The sequence below is a fragment of the Micromys minutus genome, assembly GCF_963924665.1.
Source record: "Micromys minutus genome assembly, chromosome: 1".
NCBI lineage: Eukaryota > Metazoa > Chordata > Mammalia > Rodentia > Muridae > Micromys > Micromys minutus.
Window position 1 is genome coordinate 113,486,175 of NC_137969.1, and position 6,378 is coordinate 113,492,552.

Consider the following 6,378-nt stretch of genomic DNA (forward strand, 5'->3'; position numbering starts at 1 on the left):
GAAGACATAGATTGTGCTGGGATGTGGCTCTCATATGGCTGAAAGCTTACTGCTTCAGAGGAATGAAATGTCTGCCTGGGACCTTATGCAAGCTCACCTGCTGTTCACACCTCGGCTCATAATACCTCTGATAGGCACTAGTTAGATGGGGGCCAGAAGGGCTCTAGCTTATGCAGCATTAGGGCTTTGTTAGCCGCAGTGATTTAGAGTTATAGCTCAGCTTATTTGGTCTTTGCGTGCCTTTTGCGTTCTGACCTTAAGTGAGGGTAATAAAGCTGACCTGGTCCAGAACAGGCGTCAGGTGGGTCAAATTAATCACTAGCTTAGGTCTCACTTAAAATTTACAGAAGAATGCTTAAGTTTCGATTAGCCATAGAAAACTGGAAAAAAAATACAGCCACACTACCATGTGTGTGTATATATATTTTTTCAAAAGGGTCACTTACTTACAAGGAAGTAGGATTCTGGAGTGCGGAAAGAATATATGTAAGTTAACAGCAAAGCACCTTCTATAGTTCTACAGCTCTTCTACATATGATATACTAACATGTCATCTTAGTGAAGGTCCATTTTGTCATAATAAGATCATAAAAATACAATACAACATGCTTTTATTTATACATGATATATTTAATGGAAGCTTTTAGCATCCTTGCAGCACAGCCAAACCTGTGTTCTTATGTTGTAATAGTTACCTCTCTGTTGCTGCTGTATAATATCATGCCCAAAGTGCACTTGGGGAAGAAAATTTACTTTGGCTTGTATCTCAGAGGAATAAAGTAAAATGTGATGGGGAAAAGAATTAGTATAGACAGAGAAGGCATCAAGACAGGACCAGGAAGTTTGTGTGCCACATACTCATCACATACAAGGAATAGGTTATAAACTCTCATCCCTAGTGACATATAAATGAGTCTAATGATGCTGTAGACTATCAAGGTTCTGTACCTTCCTGAATAGTGTCTTCAACTGGAAACAATGCATTTACCCAGAGACCAGTGGGCAACAGCAGGAAGAAACACTCTAAGACCAATGCTGGGATCAAGGACAAGAGTAGGGGGTGAGGGTCTGGAGGACCAAGTGTCAGTTGGGGATGCTTGGTTGGAAACTTTTAAGTTAATAAATTTCTAAAATGAGGTTTCTGAGTGAACCTACCCAACATACCTCCTCTCTTAGTTTCCTCTCCCAGTTTTTTCCCATGGTACTTTTTTTTTCTAAGCAGGGGCTGTAATAGTTCATGTTTATATTCTGCAGAATCTAGACAATTACAAGTCTATTAAAATAAGCTTAACCAAGCTTAGCATTTAGTAATTATTCAACATAGTTCCACATTCCTCAGAGAACAGTGTGGTATTAATACAGAGTAAAAGCTATATTGTCTTGTAGCTTTATGGTCAATTCAAAAATTCTTAATATTTGGTAGATTTTTCAAATAAATGTTAGGTGTTTTTTAACAAATTAATATTACTATACATATATTTAACTGAAGTCAATCTTGCTTTAAATTAATATTTAAAATTCAGGGTTGCAAACCAATTTAATGAAACTTTAAGCTAAACTTCATTCCTTCATGTCACTAGAACATTTGACATGACAAAATACTTCATATCAAAGAAGTTACCCTCAAGGGAATTAAATAACCCTATTAAAAATGGAGGAGAGCTAAACAAATAATTCCCAACTAAGGAATAATGAATGGCTGAGAAGCACCTAAAGAAATGTTCAGAATCCTTAGTCATCAGGGAAATGCAAATCAAAACAGCCCTGGGATTCCACCTCACACCAGTCAAAATGACTAAGATCAAACACTCAGGTGACAGCAGATGCTGGCAAGGATATGGGGAAAAGGGAACACTCCTGCACTGTTGGTGGGATTGCAACCTGGTACAATGGCTCTGGAAATCAATCTCACAGTTCCTCAGAAAATTGGACATAGTACTACCTGAGGACACAGCCATAACACTCCAAAAGATGCTCTAAAATACAAAGGCACGTGCTCCACTATGTTCATAGCAGCTTTATTTATAATAGCCAGAACCTGGAAAGAACCCAGATGTCGCTCAACAAAAGAATGGATACAGAAAATGTGGTATATTTACACAATGGAGTACTACTCAGCTATTAAAAACAATGACTACGTGAAATTCTTAGGCAAATGGATAGATCTAGAAAATATCATCCTGAGTGAGGTAATCCAGTCACCAAAAACAAACAAACAAAAAAAAAAAAACAAAAAACAAAAAACAAAAAAACAAAAAAACAAAAATCAAAAAACAAACAAACAAACAAAAAAAACCTGTGGTATGCATTCACTGATGAATGGATATTAGCCCAACCGCTCAGATTACCCAAGATATAATTCACAGACCATATGAAGCCCCAGAAGAGAAAGACCAAAGTGCAGATGGTTCAGTCCTTAGAAGAGTGAACACAAATATCCACAGCAGGATATATGGAGACAAAGTTTGAAGCAGATACGAAAGGAAAAGCCATCCAGAGACTGTGTCCCACCTGGGGATCTAGCCCTGTGTACAGTCATCAAACCCAACCAATACTGCTGATGCCAGTAAGTGAATACATGACAAGAACCTGATATAGCCATCTCCTGAGTGACTCTGGCAGAGTATGACAAATACAGACATAGATGTTCTCAGCCAACTACTGAACTGAGAACAGGGTCCTTAACGGAGGAGTTAGAGAAAGAATTGGAGTTAAGGGGTTTGCAACCCCATAAGAACAGCAATACCAAACAACCAGAGCCAGGGACTAAATCACTATTCAAGAGTACACATGGATGGACCAATGGCTCCAGCTGCATATGTAGCAGAGGATGGCTTTGATAGGCATCAATGGGAGGAGAAGCCCTTGGTCCTGCCAAGACTCAATGATCCACTGTAGGAAAATGTCAGGGCAAGGAGGTGCGAAAGGGTGGGTGGGTGAACACCCTCATAGAAGCAGCAGGAAGGAGAATAGGATTGGGCATATGAGGGTGAATTTGGGGAAAAGGATAACATTTGAAATGTAAAAAAATATAGCCAATAAAAAAACAAAGAAAAAGAAAATGTTGGAACTTAAGTATAAAATCACAAGTACTTGCGTCAAAAATAGAATTCCTTTACCCAGAAAAAAATATTTACTCTTTATGTAGTTTTTTTTTTTTCAGAATGTTTCTAACATAATATAATTGATGTTATTAAATGGTAAAAAATTTTAAGTCTTTTTGTTTTAATAGTAAGGTGTTGTCGTATCTCAAAATGCATCCATGTGACATTTTTTTTTTTTCACAAATAGGGCTTTTTATTTATCGCCATTAGAAATCTTGATTTTAATGCTGTTCTTGGATTGGTGGTTTATATCCATCAGCTCTTTCAATTTTAGCATCTGTCCTGTCACTGTGATTTGGCTAGAACCAGTGCCTTCACCACGAGGCTCCACTGAGTTTTCACAATTCAGACTTGGGTTTCTTCAACATTTTTACTTCTCTAACAAAGACATCATGAAGAGGATAAATGGACAGGCAAGCCTTTTCATTCCTTTCCCAGTGCTGTCTGGAATCAGTTTATTAACCACTTACTCCAAGTTATTTGTTTGCATTTCTAGGGTTATGATCTCCATCATCTTTTTCCAGATCTGATGGACCTGCTGGTGCTGCACATAGGACGTCTTTCTTATCTGGCTGTTGCATTCTTTTAGTGAAACTAACACAACAAAGCAGAGCAAATCCCAATTGGTCGTCTTGACATCAACATGAGTTTCATGTTCATGCCACTTCTTGACCATGGAGCACATCTTGTCTCGGATAAGATTCATGGTGTGGAAGTTAGTCAGTTTTTGTCCTAAACGTCCTTAGTAGTTGGCTTGAATTTTCTAAATGTAATTTCATCAGTCTGTAGATTGGCAAGACTCACTTCAAACACACGACCCTTGAGGCCATCAGATGCAATCTTGGTTACTTGAGTCCTTGTGACTAGTGTTTCTCCAATGTTCCTATTGAACATTACCGGAACTTTCACATTGTACCAGTCTTTCTTATTGCAGCTCTATTTATAATAGCCAGAATCTGGAAAGAACTCAGATGTCCTTCAGTAGATGAATGGATACAAAAATTGTGGTACATTTACACAATGGAGTACTACTCAGCTATCAGAAACAATGACTTAATGAAATTCTTAAGAAAATGGATGCATCTAGAGAATATCATCCTGTGAGATAACCCAGTCACAAAAGAACAGACACAATATGCAGTCACTGATAATGGGATACTAACCCCAGAAAGCTCTGAACACCCCAGAAACAACTCACAGACTGTGTGAAGCTCAACAAAAAAAGAATATATTTTAATTAAAATAAAACTGTATCACATCCCCCTTTCCTCCCTACAGCCCCTCCTAATCTCTCTCCCATCCCCTCAAATTAATAGCCTCTTTTCCTATATTGTTGTTACATATATACATATGTGTATGTATATGTACCCAAAAATACTTAATTACAACCTTAAAAATGTATTCGAAAAAAAATAATTTAAAAAAAAAAGAAAGAAAATGGATCAGCCACTTTCATCAGTGCTCCCTTCGGGCCACCTACTGTCAGGTGCTTGTTCTTGCCGACCACTGTAGTGCTGCTCTCTGTCTGTGATTAAAACTAAAGATCTTTTCATCAAAAACTAGCATTTTAGTAAAGATACTCATTCACAGCAAAGTGAAATCTTTATTTTAAAAATGCATGTTAAGATAAATGTCAAAATGTATTCTTTTAATATATACGTATATAAATGAATTTTTAGTCTCATAGTTTTAGTGTCCACAAGAGTAGTGGGTAATTGCTAAAAAAAATCATACTTGAAATATAAAAAGTATTTTTAAAAGATTATCCTATTTGTATTATGTAATGAAGCTCTCTTTTTATCTTCTCATCATAATGCCATATGTTCTAGAGTGGCACCAGCAAAATTACAGACTAAGACATACAGTGACATCAGCGAAGTCATACAGTGAGACAGTAACATCAGCAATTTACAGAATAAGATATAAAGTTACAGAAAGAAAGTTACAGAGTAAGATGTGGACTGATGTTAGCAAAGCTACAGATTCTCTTGGGCTCATCATTAAAGAGTGATTTTATGCTAACTATATCTTTCTCCCTTTAATATAAACACTGTATCTCAACTCATATAATTTCATCCTCCATAACTCTGATTTAACTCAATCTGCTGTGGTGCTAAGAAAATTCTATTAAAGTAGATTATTCACTTATGCATATATGATTTAGGCATGTTGTAGAGTAGAAATCTAGTATTAGTAATATTTTCAAAGCATTAAAACACAAAAATAATTTCGATTTTATAAAATATTTATTGTTAATAAATATATATTTATACATAGCTCATAATCCTTGTTAATTGTTGTACTAAGGGAGGGAGGGCCCAGAAATCCATATCCATCTAATTTTAGTGGTGTTTTATTGTACAAGTTCTGGATAACATCATAGAGATTGTTAGAGTTTCAGTAATAATGTAATAAAATATATGTGATTACCAATCTAATAATTACATCACAATGTTCAATAAATAGGCTTTTTAATAGTGCCACCATTTTCTAAAGCAAGAACATAACCACATGAATACCACCCATGTCTAATGTAGTCATTAACAAATGGAAATTATATAGAAGTCAAAATATTGTGTAGCATCAAACATGATTGGCAATCACAAAATGCATAGATGAAAAGTAAAAGCCACGTAAACCATTTCTCAAGATTCTATACACATTTACACAGAACTGGAATATTTACAGATGAAAGACCAACTTCTCTGTAAGAGACTCAATCATTCACCACAAACACCTACCTGGCTCACATGTTAACACCATCTATCTCCATTGATGAAATGAGTCTGAAATCGAAGGACCCCATCACAATGTTGAGAGTATACGGAGTTATGAAGCAACTACAGGATGCTTTATTTGTGTAGAATCTGTGTGGTTTCGTTCATTCACTAACATATTGACTTATTGTATCTTAGGTGCCACTGGCACTCAAATTATATTCAACTAAATCATGTATCTTCATCCACAACTCTTCAACAAACTCCATGGCTTTTAGACATTGGTGTTTGCTTCTAAGATAGTACCAGTCAGCCATACGCATTGGAAGAACTCTGTTCAAGCCTCAACTAGCTTGGGTGTTTGAAAAAAAAAAAGAATCAATGGATTAAACGAGGGGTCCAGCTACTCCAAGAAGCTTACCAAGATGATCCATAAACACAAATGAAGGAACTAGTAAGCAACAGTCACGTTGAAAATACAGATTGAGCAGAAGTTGGAAGCTCAGGAAATGAGCTGATGTAAATCAAAAGGTGTGAACGGTCATTTATAAGTCACA

At 36.3% G+C, this 6,378-nt stretch overlaps 1 pseudogene across 1 annotated transcript; it reads right to left on the minus strand.

Annotated features, from left to right (window-relative positions):
* Nucleotides 1-3,442: 3,442 nt before the first annotated feature.
* LOC308413666 (small ribosomal subunit protein eS1-like) lies at nt 3,443-3,998 on the minus strand (annotated as a pseudogene). The gene has a single exon. The product of its transcript is annotated as a small ribosomal subunit protein eS1-like (transcript).
* Nucleotides 3,999-6,378: the final 2,380 nt, after the last annotated feature.